Genomic DNA, 16,722 nt, shown 5'->3' on the forward strand with positions numbered 1-16,722 from the left:
TGTGTTAACAGTAGACATGCCAAGCAGCAGGGCCCCTACATGGAGCTCAACTGCTACATTTTGAATTGAAGCAATGTACAGAACTATTTAAAGAGTAATAACTAAGCATGACTCCCCCCCCCCTTCACCATTAATTACTAAGTCTAATACTACAAATGGTGCCACTGTCAGTTTGCATCAGAACTAGCAAAGACCAGATTTCTTACATCACTGTATAACTAATACATCTCTCTGTTTCAAAGCTGGCGAGATACCAATGAACTGGAAAGGGGGCCTGGAAATTGTAATTGCCAGTTTTTCTCTTTCACACCATCATTTCATGAAGGTTAAAAGGATTAAAAGCAATGACATCTTGAACAGATCTGCCTAGACACTTGCTTATGGACGAACTGGCCACATGAAATAAAAAAAGGACTGGCACAACTTTAGAACCTATCGAACATTTACAATGCAATGACATACAACCTGCGGATCTGTCATTTCATCAATATGGATGATTCCTGCAATAATGTAAATGGCAGCTACTCCGCACACAGTTGTTATGGCCTGAATATCAGCTGGAATTTATCTTTATGGTGATGAGCCTCTCCATATCCAGATACGATGGTCCTTAAATGGCAGACACATAGTATTATGATTATTATTACAATTACTATTACAATTACTATTACTATTATTGTTCATCTTCCTATATAATCCATCCCATGTTTCTAGTCAGCCAGGACTAGGCTGGCAATGATCACCCAGAGGACTTCAGTAACCCCTAGATTATGGAATGGCCTGCTGGAAGAGATTTGATAGCTGAATGCACTGTACAATATCTTTAGTTAAGAGTTTGATTTGTTCCATGACTGAGCTCTTCACTCAAATTGCTCTTATCTCAAAGCAAATTTGCCCATTGAAATGCTATTAATCTGTTCTGGCCCGCCGAACCTGAACCCCTCCCCTTTTGTCACGTGTTTTCAAATAAGAAAATATATTTTATAAATAACAATTTATATATGTACATTCACATGGAACAATAAAAAAGAAAGATCAACTTTAAAATGGTAGAAGCACAAAGTTGTGGTAAGGAAACACAAAGTGAAGGGGCAGAAGCATTGTTTTCTTCATACTGTATTCATTCCAGCTTCCCTCCCTCTCTCTTTTCATGAAGCCAAAAATACCAGGAATTTAAAAAATACACACACATCATCTAATCCAAAGTTCCTCAAAGCAGATAGCAATCTCTCAAAGTGGACAAAAGCACGAGGCATGAGGCTGATCCCTTGATGCCCTAAAGGCCTGTACTTTGGTGCTGGTGTTCCCTCTGGCACTAGCTCTTAATTCAAACTCTGCTCGTAGGTCAAAATAAAGCCTGGGCTGAGCAACGGCTTTTAACTCAAAATGTTCTTAATCTCGGATGCTCTTAAATTGAGGTCTCACTGTAGCATTAAGGATCAGTCCTTTATGGCAGGCCTATCCAGATTATTTTAAAATTATGAACTGTAATGATTCTATGATTCTGTGTGGTGATTGTTTAAGTTATACTGATTCTATATGTTCTTTTAAAGTGATGCTTTAACTAAGTTATGTCTTACGCATTTTAACTGCTTGTATATATAATATTTTAACATTGCTCTTCTTTGCCTTGATCCATGGAGATAGTTGGATAGAAATTATTATTATTATTATTTGAGACACAACAAGATGAGTCCACAGCAGACACTCTGCTGGCTGCTGTATTGGATCACACGTCGGACACTTCCCATGTGTCTAGGACTGTGTGATGTAGTGGCAAATAATGCATGCAGATCCCAGTAAGGTGGCCTTCTGCAGCTGGCAGGTGGTAATTTTGTCAGCGCTGATTGTGTTTAAATGCAGGCCAAGCTCTTTAGGCACTGCACCCAGTGTGCCGATCACCACTGGGACCACCTTGACTGGCTTGTGCCAAAGTCTTTGTAATTTGATCTTTAAATCCTCATATCATGTTAGCTTTTCCAGTTGTTTCTTTTCAATCCTGCTGTCACCTGGGATTGCAACATCGACAATTTTTAACACGATCGTGAGGTCAGGAGTATTGTGCTCCAAAACCCTGTCTGTCTGAATTTGGAAGTCCCAAAGTAGCTTGACATGTTCATTCTCTGTAACTTATTCCGGCTTGTGATCCCACCAGTTCTTTTTGTGGCACAAGTTCCAATGTATTATCTGAGCAACAGTGTTGTGTCTCTGCTTGTAGTCTATCTGTGTGATCTTCTTGCCGCAGCTGAGGATGTGATCTATTGTTTCATCTGCTTCCTTGCAGAGTCTACATTTGGGATCTGTCGTCGACTTTTCAATTTTGGCTTTGATGGCATTGGTTCTAATGGCTTGTTCTTGGGCTGCCAGAATCAGGCCCTCCATCTCCTTTTTCAAAGTTCCATTTGTGAGCCATAGCCATGTTTTTTCTTTGTCAATTTGGCTCTCAATTTTTCCCAGGAACTGTCCGTGGAGAGCTTTCTTTCGCCAGTTTTCCCTTCTGCTCTGGATTGTTTTTTTTTGTTTGTTTTTTTTTTACGGTATTCACTCTTTGTCTTTTGCACTTGAAGCAGGTTACTACTACTGACTTCCCCCAATGCTGGTTCTTGACTGCCTTTCACATAATCTGCCAGGGCATGTTTCTCTTCTTCTACCGTTTGTTTCACTTGCAGAAACTCTCTGCCTCCTGATTTTCTGGGCAGGTAAAGTCTGTCGACATCACTCGCGGGTGTAATGAGTAGTGGATTGTCATCAGTTTTCTTGTTTTTCTGTCCAGATAAGATGATGATGATGATGATTATTATTATTATTATTATTAATAATAATACATTTATTAATTTGTATTCTGCCTTTCTCCTGATAACAGAACACAAGTTGGCTAACAGCATATTTAAAACAATAGCATTATACAAAAACATTAAAAAGTATTTAAGAACAATTAAACCATTCTTAAGTTAAACACTAAACATTAAAAATCATAACAAGAATCAAAAGGATTTTTTTTTACCAGCCCTTAAAACAGCACCACGCAGCATTAAAACCCTATCCCAGTCAGTTTATAAAATGGCATAAAAATGTTTTGACTTTATCTAGTGGAAGGAAAAGCAAGAATGGGACTCTCCTGGTATCTCTAGAAAGGGAGTTCCAAAGTCTGGGAGCAGCCACCAAAAAGACTATCTCCCTTGTTCCGACCAAATAAGCAAGAGAAGAAGGTGGAAGAAAGGGAATGACATCTCCAAAATATCTAGAGCATGTTTTAAATTTACTTTATTTTTATCCTCACTTTCCTCAACATAGGGACTCAAGGTAGTTATCAATAAATATAGATAAGGTAAAGATAAAGGTTTCCCCTTGACACTAAGTCTAGTCGTGTCCAACTCTGGTAGGTGGTGCTCATCTCCATTTCTAAGTCGAAGAGCTGGCATTGTTCGTAGTCACCTCCAAGGTCATGTGGCCAGCATGACTGCATGGAGCGCCATTACCTTCCCACCAGAGCAGTACCTATTGATCTACTCATATTTGCATGTTTTCAAACTGCTAGATTGGTAGAAGCTGGGATTAACAGCAGGAGTTCACCCGCTCCCCAAATTCAAAGCACCAGCCTTTCAGTCAGCAAGTTCAACAGCTCAACAGTTTAACCCTCTGTGCCCCTGGAGGCTCCCAACAGTAAATATAAAACAATACAAATTAAGACAATATACATGCACTAAAATATGTAACATTTTTGAAAAGCAATTGAGACATTTGTGTTATTAAACCATTAAAATTTTAAAATGCATTAAAACTCCACACCCACCCAAAAATTTCAATTACACTATGGGCTGATACAGTTCACAACCAGGACCACACTCAAAGCCCTCCTAGTTATGTGTAACTTCCCAGAGCTTACACACAATAAAGGGTCAGTTCCATACCACAAGAAGGTGGCAGAATAGAACATAAAAGTAAATATTGCTGACTTCAAGGAGAGATATTCCTAGACAAAGTAGTTATAATGTTATTAAAATTGTGAAACAATCCAGCAATTCTTCCCACAACTCTGCCGCTAAGAAAAGGTACCAATGCAGGAATTCCTTCTGTCCAAAGAATGGCTTCATCTTCCCATAAATACATTAAAAGTGACAAAATAAGGAAAGCACAATATCTTTACAAATGAGTAATACCATTCTTTCTCAGAAATTTTATTCAGGGTTTGGGGAAAACAAATTTCAGTTTACTGGATTGTAATCAATTTTCAGGAAATGCTTACTATTCAGCTCTGCTCCTTAATCAGGGCATTTTATCTTTGCAAACTTTTACTTATTACAGCAACATGATCCTTCCTGGCTAATACCCTATAAAGAGCTAATTAATAATAAGCTACTCTGTCTCGTTCATGGAGATAGACCCAAGTGAAGAGAGAATTAGATATACATTATCTGGAAATAATGGTCACATTTTGAGAAACAACTAAGGGATTTTATTGACTAAAACAGTTTAACAAATGACACTTAAGTAATTCATTGGCAAGTTGGAACAATAGAGGCTTTGGAGGCTTACACAGCAATTTTTCTATTCGACATCACATTGAACTGCCTGTAGATTTTCAGCAGAATTAATTAATAGAAAGAGATTTTTTTCCCATTCACATTTTTGTTTTAATGAAAAAAACAATAAAACATTCATGGTGATTAGAAACAGAAATCAAGAGTATATTGGTTTGAAGAGTGTATGTTTGTATGCGTGTTTAAACTTTTAGAGTCTACATATAGCATACTGAAAAGGCAAGTACAGTAGACTTTCAGTTAGCTTGAACTCAAGCAACTAGCAAAAGAAATGAAGAAATAATACTTTAAATAAAAATTAAAACACATATATAATACAGTAAAACTATGTTACACTAAGGTAAGTTTGTCTTTATTTATTCTATTTTACTTTTAAATACTGTATCTCAATATTAATACCTGTATATATAAGATGTCACACGAAATGTCCTCAGACATTTTGGCCAGTAGCAAGTGGCAAACCTTCTACATTAATATCCATAATTGATAGCAATGGTCTTGATAAAGACCTTTGGTGTTCATCCATTTGTGGAGGGGGAAAAACACACCTTCAATTTAAAATGTTTAAAAGCAATGCTTTTGGGTTTGAAAGATTAACCGTTTACAAGAAACTTTGCCCAGGGGACTCCTGACTGTATTTACTCAGTAGGCTTGATCGATCCATGAAAAATTTGATTCTAAACTCGTTTCAATACTAGAGGGGGCAGTTTTTTCGTTTTTGTTGCTAATAACGAATTTGGCCCCCAAAATTTTTCGAAATTAATGAAAATTCGTTATTTTCTAAATTAATTCGTTAATGGCGGACGCGCATGCGCGGTGGCCCAAAAACAGCCCGAAGGGGGGGGACTTAGGGGGCTCTCCCGCCCTCATTTTTTGAGTGATCTTCTTCAAACTTGGTACAGTGGTAGAACACATTTAACACTGATAGCTCACCAAAATGTGGAACGTTTCCCTTATCCTCTGATTTTTGGCAAATTTTCATAGCTTTTATAATAAACCTTTTTTTAATAATTGCAGTAATCTGTTCCTGGTTTGAAAGTCTTATTTCCTGTTAAATTGGGTTGTCTTTACTGTGAAAGTCATTGTTCTACTTCAGAAACTTTGTTTTTGTGGCTGAAACTTTGTTAAATTGGTGTGTGTGTGATATATATTGTGTATATATATATATATAGTCCCTGCTTGTGTGTGTGTGTGTGTGTGTGTGTGTGTGTGTGTGTGTGTGTGTAGGTAAAGGTAAAGGTATCCCTTGACGTTAAGTTCAGTCATGTCTGACTCTGGGGGTTGGTGCTCATCTCCATTTCTAAGCCCAAGAGCCAGTGTTGTCCATAGACACCTCCAAGGTCATGTGGCCGACATGACTACATGGAGTGCCATTACCTTCCCAGAAACACCCAGAAAATGGGAATTCCAGACAGGAAACAATCAGGGCCAGCTAATACCTCCCAACAAAGGATTCCCCCAGGTAGGAAGCAGCCAGGCTTTGAAGCTGCAAGGCTATTCAATGCTAATCAAGGTGACCAATTGCAACATTCACACTTGCCTCCCACAGACAAGAGTTCTTTCTCCCACCCTGGACCTTCCACAGATATATAAACCCCACTTGCCTAGCTTCGCACAGACGTCAAAACCTCTATGTCTGCCACAGATGTGGGTGAAACGTCAGGAGAGAATGCTTCTGGCACATGGCCATAGAGCCCGGAATACATACCACAACAGTGTGATCCCGGCCATGAAAGCTTTCGACAACACAACCACAGTATCCATTCAAGTTCATGTAGCGTAGTATGGAATGGAGACCTGTATTGGGGGGAGGGAGGGTGCGAATCTGGGCCCCTGGGAGCAGCCGAGGACGGGCCTGGCCCACACCCCCTCGCATCCCGGGCCTCTTCCTTCCTCTTCCTTTTGTTATTTAAACTATATATTGTGAAATTATGGTGTGTTTTTTTTCATGCGTGTTCTGTGTTCAAGATAGGGAGACCAAAGAGGAAAAGCAAGGGAGGGACGGAGGCCCCAACACTTCCGGCTCCCATGCGAACTCCCCCTTGTGTGCCTTGGAGGGTGGAGCATGCGCACTGGCTCTCCCTTTCTCTATGGCTCTTTTCAGGTCGCTTGGGAACCCGAAGTGCCTCCTCCCTTTGCCTTTGTGTCCAAGAAGGAGAGAAGGACGTTGCAAGGTTTGCATTGAGGGTGTTTCTCTGGTGGGTTTGGCTTGGAAGGGGGCTCATTAAGGCCCAATTAATTAATGCACTGAGCTGAGGCGAGGCGGCGGCGGCGGCCATTTCCCCCCTCCGTCTTCCTCCTCCTCCTCGGCCTCCTTCCCCCTCGCCCCCTCCCATTGGCTGAGCCTCCCATTGGCTGAGGGGCAAAAGGAAAGGAGTTTGGGTGCTTTGCAAAAGCTTTTTTTTCTTTTCGAAAAAAACGAAGAAATAAGAAAAAACGGCCTCTCGCGATTCGAAACTGCGATATCCAGACGTGTGGACAACCAAGGTTCGATATTGCTTCAAAACAATAAAAAAAAACGAATCAATAACGGTAAACGGGGAAAACGAATTATTTGAGCAAGCCTATTACTCAGTCTTTGAGGAGGCTGTTTCTGTGTCGGCAGAGTTCTTACTAGGCTTGATCGATCCATGAAAAATTTGATTCTAAACTCGTTTCAATACTAGAGGGGGCAGTTTTTTCGTTTTTGTTGCTAATAACGAATTTGGCCCCCAAAATTTTTCGAAATTAATGAAAATTCGTTATTTTCTAAATTAATTCGTTAATGGCGGACGCGCATGCGCGGTGGCCCAAAAACAGCCCGAAGGGGGGGGGACTTAGGGGGCTCTCCCGCCCTCATTTTTTGAGTGATCTTCTTCAAACTTGGTACAGTGGTAGAACACATTTAACACTGATAGCTCACCAAAATGTGGAACGTTTCCCTTATCCTCTGATTTTTGGCAAATTTTCATAGCTTTTATAATAAACCTTTTTTTAATAATTGCAGTAATCTGTTCCTGGTTTGAAAGTCTTATTTCCTGTTAAATTGGGTTGTCTTTACTGTGAAAGTCATTGTTCTACTTCAGAAACTTTGTTTTTGTGGCTGAAACTTTGTTAAATTGGTGTGTGTGTGATATATATTGTGTATATATATATATATAGTCCCTGCTTTTGTGTGTGTGTGTGTGTGTGTGTGTGTGTGTGTGTGTAGGTAAAGGTAAAGGTATCCCTTGACGTTAAGTTCAGTCATGTCTGACTCTGGGGGTTGGTGCTCATCTCCATTTCTAAGCCCAAGAGCCAGTGTTGTCCATAGACACCTCCAAGGTCATGTGGCCGGCATGACTACATGGAGTGCCATTACCTTCCCAGAAACACCCAGAAAATGGGAATTCCAGACAGGAAACAATCAGGGCCAGCTAATACCTCCCAACAAAGGATTCCCCCAGGTAGGAAGCAGCCAGGCTTTGAAGCTGCAAGGCTATTCAATGCTAATCAAGGTGACCAATTGCAACATTCACACTTGCCTCCCACAGACAAGAGTTCTTTCTCCCACCCTGGACCTTCCACAGATATATAAACCCCACTTGCCTAGCTTCGCACAGACGTCAAAACCTCTATGTCTGCCACAGATGTGGGTGAAACGTCAGGAGAGAATGCTTCTGGCACATGGCCATAGAGCCCGGAATACATACCACAACAGTGTGATCCCGGCCATGAAAGCTTTCGACAACACAACCACAGTATCCATTCAAGTTCATGTAGCGTAGTATGGAATGGAGACCTGTATTGGGGGGAGGGAGGGTGCGAATCTGGGCCCCTGGGAGCAGCCGAGGACGGGCCTGGCCCACACCCCCTCGCATCCCGGGCCTCTTCCTTCCTCTTCCTTTTGTTATTTAAACTATATATCGTGAAATTATGGTGTGTTTTTTTTCATGCGTGTTCTGTGTTCAAGATAGGGAGACCAAAGAGGAAAAGCAAGGGAGGGACGGAGGCCCCAACACTTCCGGCTCCCATGCGAACTCCCCCTTGTGTGCCTTGGAGGGTGGAGCATGCGCACTGGCTCTCCCTTTCTCTATGGCTCTTTTCAGGTCGCTTGGGAACCCGAAGTGCCTCCTCCCTTTGCCTTTGTGTCCAAGAAGGAGAGAAGGACGTTGCAAGGTTTGCATTGAGGGTGTTTCTCTGGTGGGTTTGGCTTGGAAGGGGGCTCATTAAGGCCCAATTAATTAATGCACTGAGCTGAGGCGAGGCGGCGGCGGCGGCCATTTCCCCCCTCCGTCTTCCTCCTCCTCCTCGGCCTCCTTCCCCCTCGCCCCCTCCCATTGGCTGAGCCTCCCATTGGCTGAGGGGCAAAAGGAAAGGAGTTTGGGTGCTTTGCAAAAGCTTTTTTTTCTTTTCGAAAAAAACGAAGAAATAAGAAAAAACGGCCTCTCGCGATTCGAAACTGCGATATCCAGACGTGTGGACAACCAAGGTTCGATATTGCTTCAAAACAATAAAAAAAAACGAATCAATAACGGTAAACGGGGAAAACGAATTATTTGAGCAAGCCTAGTTCTTACACAGACCTTGTTTAACATCTTTACAAACTATCAGCCACAACCACCATTCACAAAGAGCTTTATATATGCTGATGATCTTGGCCTAACAATGCAAGCAAAAGACTTTGAAGCAGTCAAAATCCAACTTAGTAATGCCTTGAAAGATCTCTCCAGCTACTACAAAGATAACCACTTGAATCCTAACCCTGTCAAGATGCAAGTGTGTGCTTTCCACCTACGGAACCGTGAAGCCAATAGGAAATTGAAAGTTACCTGGGAAGGTCAAGAGCTTGCACATTGTTTCCATCCGAAATGGATGCACAGAATCAAAACTACATACACGTAAAATCCATATTGGATTCTTGCCTCCATCTGGGATTGATGCTTCATGATTGAAAATGCAACATTTCCACATAAAATCCCAGGAATGTGAAGGTTATTTTTAAATGATGCGGAGAACAACTCCGCATATGTATGCTTGCCCACAATGTCCTGCCTCATGCACAGAGGAGGAGTTGTTTAAAGCTACGGACAATGCGGTTGCTGTTGCCCGTTTTTGGTCTAAAACTATTTAGTTGCTTGTGATTTCCTTTTTTTATCATTTTAAAATGTATTTGTTATGCAATGCTTTTGACACGAAATAAATAAATTTTTAAATGATGTGAAGAAGACCTAGGGCCCGTCTAAACAGGGGTGTGTGGAGTCTATGGCATCCACATGACCACCAAGAATGCTTAATATAGCTTAGTCTCACAGTTGCAAGGTGCTCAGTAGCTTCCCAAATTCCAGAGCTCACCCACATTTTTGCCAGTGTGACCAGTTGAATGGGTTCATATTTGGGTGGCCCAGGGACAGGACATGGCACCAACTATCCCTCTCTTGTCCTCAACTTAGTGGTGACTGCTGCAGATTTTATTCTAACTCTGTTTCATTAAAATGTTTCCTTTAGTAACTCCTTCAGTGTGGCACTATGATTGATCTCCAGTAGAAGTTGGCCATAGTGCCACACTGGAGGACCTAGAGAATTCTAGCGATGGGTATTTTGTCCACTTTTGTTGGGGCGAGGTATCCTGCGCCCCTACCCCCAGTGAATGTGAAGGGCGTTCTTAAATATTTCTGTCATTCAGAAGGACTAAAAATGTTTTCTTTTTTAAAAAAGCAAAGACCATGTGATCCCAATGTTGACTTTAAACCTCAGAATTAACCTTAAACAGAAAGTGTAACTACAATAACTTGTAACTTAAATTTATCACCCAATAATATATTGTAATAATAGCTACAACCATTGGATAGTAATGTATTTTCTTAGCTGAAACTTTTCCCATTCTGTTTCTGTCCCCATGGAAGTTGTAGTACAATGGAATTACAATGCCAAGTATTAACAGTATTCGTATTCTTTCTGTAGAAGTACTAAACCTTGATTACAGTTATTTGGCATGTGAACAGTAAGCACAAAAGGATTCAGAGCCTGCAGCACACTAGATATTTGATTTTCTGAATCTTTTTCTGAAGTTTTCATTGCTAGTAATAACAGATGAGCATTGGGGGAGGCAGCTGAGAGAGACTCCTAGGTGAAAGTAATATGAAAATTGCCATCCTGCTTCAGAGAAATTATATACAAGTTGATGGATTCCATTGTATTACAATTTCAATGGGAGGAAAACTAGACATGTCCAGGCATCACTCTTCGATTCCTCCCCCCTCACAGTGCACCTCATATATTTTCCATAAGGTGGTGATGCTACTGTATTGATCCAAAAAGGCAAAACAACACACAAAGTGATTTTATATTGAGAACACTCTTATGTTTAGTCCACCACTATCTCTTTTGAGTCAGTGCCAAAAATCCTGTTCCAACTCTCTGTGGTAGGATCTAATGGTTTATGGGCTGTGTGAGAGGTAAGTGTAATTATTGATTTTTGATGGAATCACGATTAGTCTGTGGCCATTCACCAGTAAATAAATATAGCATTGCATCTCTCAATATAAGCAATATATCTGTGCTTTTGCTGTGACATCATGTCATTCCTCATCCTCATCTCTGACTAATATCTCTAATAACCAACATACCTCATCTGTCCAGTTGTGGGCACCACAATTCAGGAAGGATATTTCTGTATAAAATTTGCATGTAGCTAATTTGCATGGAGCCCCTGGTGACACAGCGGATTAAACCACTGAGCTGCTTAACTTGCAGACTGAAAGGTTGGTGGTTCGAATCCAGGGAGTGGGGTGAGCTCTCACTGTTAGCCCCAGCTTTTGCCAACCTAGCAGTTCAAAAACATGCAAATGTGAGTAGATCAATAGGTGAGAAGGTAACGGCACTCCATACAGTCAAGCTGGCCACATGACCTTGGAGGTGTCTATGGACAACACCAGCTCTTAAGCTTAAAAATGGAGTTGAGCACCAACCCCCAGAGTAGGACACAACGAGACTTAATGTCCTAATTTGCATAAAACAAAATTTTCTATGCTAAAAGCAGCATTTTTGGTTTGGAAATTAATTGCTGCACAGAATTATACATTTTAATTGTGTGGGGAAAGCTGTAATTGAGATTATGTGAAAAATTAACACATGGTTGATTTACATAGAGAACAGCATTATGTGCATAAGAATTCATATTTCTTCAATTAAATATTATTTTTCACAGTGGAAATACTCTTCTCTTTGCAGGAAATACTAATTCCTGTGCCAGTGTCTACATACCCTAAAAGAAAATTATTGCCCTAAGGTTACCCAGTGGGTTCCACTACACCACACTAGCTCCTGCACATATACCAATACACCCTTCAACTTTCTTCATGGCTCACATACTATTTGGTAGGCATCTTACTAGATAATAATAATGCCAAAGTGTTTTCAAATAACTTTGATGGAATCCAGTGTCACCAAAGGAGTATGTGTGTGGTGTGTAGTATCCCATATTTCACTGATTCAAAGATGCATCCCTCCCCCCCCCACCTCCAGAACTCAGGCTCAAAAAAGGGGTGCATCTTGAAATCATGAATATCCTGGATTTGTGGGTTTTTTTAAAAAAAATCAAGAGCAGAGAGCGAGGGAGCAGAAGGGAAGCCAGCTGTCCTGGCCAACCCCTGGAAAGTGTTCCCAACCCCCCACCTGAGTCTGCTGCTGCCTCCTCAACCCCACACCTTTTCTACTGCTGCTGGCATGGCTGTTATGCATGGCTTCTTATCTTTTCTGCTCACCCTGGTTTGTTTTGAAGGAAAAGGATTGAGGGTAGTAGTGATAGCCGCATGGTCTCTCGGTCTCTCTCGGTCTCTCTCGGTCTCTCTCGGTCTCTGTCTCTGTCTCTGTCTCTCTCTCTCTCTCTCTCTCTCTCTCTCTCTCTCTCTCTCTCTCTCTGGAAGTGGCAATGGAGAGGATGAGCAAAGGGAGAGAATCAAGAATGGCAACAGGGCCAGTGGCTGAGATAAAAGAAGCTGCTGGTTTGTTGGCTTGGAGTAGCAGGAAAACCTGCCCTGCTTCTCTCTGTGTGTGTGCTGCTTCCCTCCCTCCCCCATCCCTCTCCCTCTCTCTCTCTCTGTCCCTCTTGTACCATAAGAAGTGCAGTGCAAGTGATGCGGGTATGGGGAGATGGGAGGAAGCCCTGTGTGCCAGAAGCACAAGGCGGTGGCTCTCCAGTGTTGTTCCTCTTCATTGCCACCCCCCCCCATGTCCCTGGTACACAGGGCTTCCTCCCAACTCTTTGTGCTCTTGCTGTTGCCATCTCTACTCTTGATGGCAACAAATGGGACAGAGCACTCACACAAAGAGAAGTGACACAGGTTTTCCAGTTGCTCTGAGTCAACAAACCACTTGGCTCACCATTCTCTTACAAGCCACTGCTGTCCCTCTCCCTTCAAAACAATCCTAGGGTGAAGGCAGTTACAAAGAGGACTTCAGCCATGACAGACCAGCAGCAAGAGGCAGCAGCAGCAGGAAGAAAGTTGTGGGGTTAGGGAGGCAACAGCATTGAGTGCGAGGCTGGGGAAACTTTCAGGAGGCTAGCCAGGACAGCTAGGCAGTAACATTTCTTTCAAAAAATCAACATTTTTTTTTAAAAAGGCTACCTTACAATCAGTAGTGTTTTAGATTATATATATATATGCACATGCACACATGAAGACTACCCAATGGAGCCATGCCAAAACAAATATTATTGCAAGGCAACAATTCCTTTGGTGCCCCAAGTGGCACAGCAGGTTAAACTACTGAGCTGCTGAACTTGCTTACCAAACTTGCTCCCGCTGTTAGCTCCAGCTTCTGCCAACCTAGCAGTTCGAAAACATGCAAATGTGAGTAGATCAATAGGTACTGCTCCAGCGGTAAGGTAACAGTGCTCCATGCAGTCATGCTGGCCACATGACCTTGGAGGTGACTACGAACAATGTCTACGAATAACGCCGGCTCTTCAGCTTAGAAATGGAGATGAGCACCAACCCCCAGAGTCAGACACGTCTAGACTTAACGTCAGGGGAAAACCTTTATCTAACCTAACAATTCTTTAGATCTTCAGTTGGCAAAATGAATTTAATTGCTGCTCCATTTGTGATAAAGACTAACATAATTCTTAGTAATTTGACCAAATTTATCTTTCTTAATGAAAAAGAAAGAGAAAATTAGCAAAGATATAGGGCAGTAGGAGAAACTCAGTTGGAGACTCTTAATTAATTCCTTGACATCTGTTTAAGAAACGCTATTAAGGAATATATTTCCAACGAATAGATATTGCCTTCAAAAGAAGACGATTCATCCTTAGTATATTTTGAAAAAATGACAATGACTTGAGCCTAGGCATTTTCTTGCTTAAACTAGACCCAGTGAAATGTAAGACACATTTCCTTTTTGACTTTGTTCCACTGAGTGATTTCATGGAGTCCCACTCCCGTTACAATTAGTCCCATATGTTTAATTTGCCCCATCACAGCATATTTTAACTAACGTTAAAACCTAGATTAAAAAATAGGGCACAATCTGCAGCTAAGAAACGGGGATTTAAAGAAGTTTTGCATGGGTTGAAGGCATTTCTGACTTATGGCGATGCTAAGACAATCCTACCATGGGGTTTAGTTGCTTTAATTCACAACAGGACTTACATCCTCTTGAGACAGCTTTGAAGGAGAAAATATTTCACAAGGGAGCAAAGAATGAAGTAGATCACAGGCAAAGGAGAGAAGATCTTGGAAGGATATCTCTCTCGCTTTGTTCACATGTTTCATCATTGATACTTTGACCCACACTACCTCCTTGAATTTTCTATACAATGACACAAGAGAACAAGGGATCATTCCCCCCAACTTTCAGAAATATTCACATATCTACTGATTTTAGAGAATTTTTTTTAAAAAATTGACAAAATGTTTTTTGTTGTTGTTTTTTTAAGCCACAACAGCTATTTCACTCAATGTCTCTCATATTAACAAATAGAAGTTGCGTTTGGAGATTTCTTCCCAGGCCAGTACAGAGATTTACTCACTAGAAATATCAGTCAGTCCTCCTCTTTGCAGATTCAACAATTTATTGGAACTCTTACTGGCTGCTGCTCTAGAGGGACAAATCTCTCTCCTATCTTGATTGAGGCTTTCTGATGTGAGCAGAATTCTGGGAAAGGTAGTTTAGAGCAGAGCCTTTTGAATTCTCTGGCAAAGGGCTACATTTCCCAGAACTCTGTGCTATCTCAGTCTCTTTTCCAGTGAACACTGCTTTCTTCCTGCTGCTTCCCTCTTGTAATGGTGAGAGTCCATTAATTTAAATGGCCTTTTTGGATTTGTTGTGCTTGCTTGAGCTGAAAATGAAGGCTTTGGAAGGCTTCTGAGGTTTGCAAAATTCAAACAAAAAAATATTAAGTAAGTTTTGATTCTTACTTTTTTGGTGCCCACATGTCAGATATCACATCATAAGTATGAATTTAACAAATTTGATCTGACTTACAAGGACTAACAATAATTTTGCACAGCTCTATTATTTATTTGTAGCCTTTTCAAGATGCCTGCAGATCTTGAAGCTCCTTTCTAAATGGTTTTGAAAAAAACTTTAGCCTACTTAATTTATGGGGTTTTGTTCCACTATACCATTTGCAAAGGCAACCAATAGGTCTTAACATATTTGGTTGTCTTCTCTCTCTTTCCAGCATGTTCCATTAAAACAGAGTCTTTGGTAAGTGGATAAGGAGTATATCACATTGTAGTTTTATTTTCTGCTTGGAAAGCAGCACTTCCTTCATACCCAGGAGCAATCACGATGTCACATGCAGAAAGCAAAGACTTGCAGGACTTTGATGAAGAGTGGCATCTCCTTTTTAAAAGCCTGCAGATGCCAGTGATTAATAAACCTCATAATAACACATTATATTTACCAAGTCCTCCTTTCAACATGTCGGCTTCCTAAATTACTTTGACATCTCTCTGGTTCAGTTTATGTTCTGTAACTGACAAACTGCTGTGCAACAGATGGCACTGTGTTTACATAACAAATGCTCTCCTTGGGTCAATATAATACAAGGTGGTTGGATCAGGGGACTGAAAAATTCAGGGTGAGAATGGAATTCCTGTGCTCTCATTTCAGTGGTGAAAATCAGTCAATCAACTGACAGGTTCCCTCTTGCCCTCAAGGACAAGAAGCCACTATTCTCATTCCTCATCACTTTCTCTATCCCTCCCTATGTATATGTGTGTATGGTACATGGGGGTGGGGGACATTCATTTGTTCATTTGCTATCACAATTGGCTGCCTGCAGCTTAGCTATAGGCATGAGTGAAAACCAAGCTTAGACCCTCAATTCTAAACCTGTACCTCCTGTGGACAAAAAAGGGGCAAGGGAATAAAAATCAATGCCTGTTAATTGAGAAGAAAGATAGGTGCAAATGCTGTGTTTATTTATTATAGGAAATACGCAGCTAGACAAGGCTGAAAGATGCATGAGAGCCCACCTGACAGGAAAATGCATTTAATGGAGAAAAGACACAGCCCTGTGGCAAGGAGCACACTGCTGATGACACTCAACCTCAGATCTTTTCCATTCAAGTAGTCCCAGGGAACATGTGGAAACCCTGGGTGGTTCCAGATAGGCCCAAAACCTGTGATGGGTTCCAGATAAGCCTGAGGTATCTAAACGATGCCTCAGGTTAAACCTGGATTTCCAGATTTGCTCCCACTTAACAAAAACTCATGCAGGAAATCGCATTCAAAGCGCCATCTGTCAGGGGTGCTTTGAATGCGATTTCCTGCTTCTTGGCAGGGGGTTGGACTGGATGGCCCATGAGGTCTCTTCCAACTCTACTATTCTATGATTCTAATAATGCCTCAAGTACCACCTCCCAGCAGTAAAGAACTGGTGGGATCACAAACCTGCAAAAGTATTGGAAAATGAGCACGCAAAGATAATGTGGGACTTCCGAATCCAGACTGACAGAGTTCTGGAACACAACACACCAGACATCATAGTTGTGGAAAAGAAAAAGGTTTGGATCATTGATGTTGCCATCCCAGGTGACAGTCACATTGATGAAAAACAACAGGAAAAACTCAGCCGCTATCAGGACCTCAAGACTGAACTTCAAAGACTCTGGCAAAAACCAGTACAGGTGGTCCCGGTGGTGATTGGCACGTTAGGTGCTGTGCCAAAAGATCTCAGCTGGCATTTGGAAACAATAGACATTGACAA

At 41.4% G+C, this 16,722-nt stretch overlaps 1 protein-coding gene across 3 annotated transcripts in view; it reads right to left on the minus strand.

Annotated features, from left to right (window-relative positions):
- The window catches only part of fhit (fragile histidine triad diadenosine triphosphatase), a 998,292-nt gene that overhangs the window by 254,728 nt on the left and 726,842 nt on the right, over positions 1 to 16,722 (minus strand). The window lies entirely within an intron of this gene.

The sequence above is a fragment of the Anolis carolinensis genome, chromosome 2, assembly GCF_035594765.1.
Source record: "Anolis carolinensis isolate JA03-04 chromosome 2, rAnoCar3.1.pri, whole genome shotgun sequence".
NCBI lineage: Eukaryota > Metazoa > Chordata > Lepidosauria > Squamata > Dactyloidae > Anolis > Anolis carolinensis.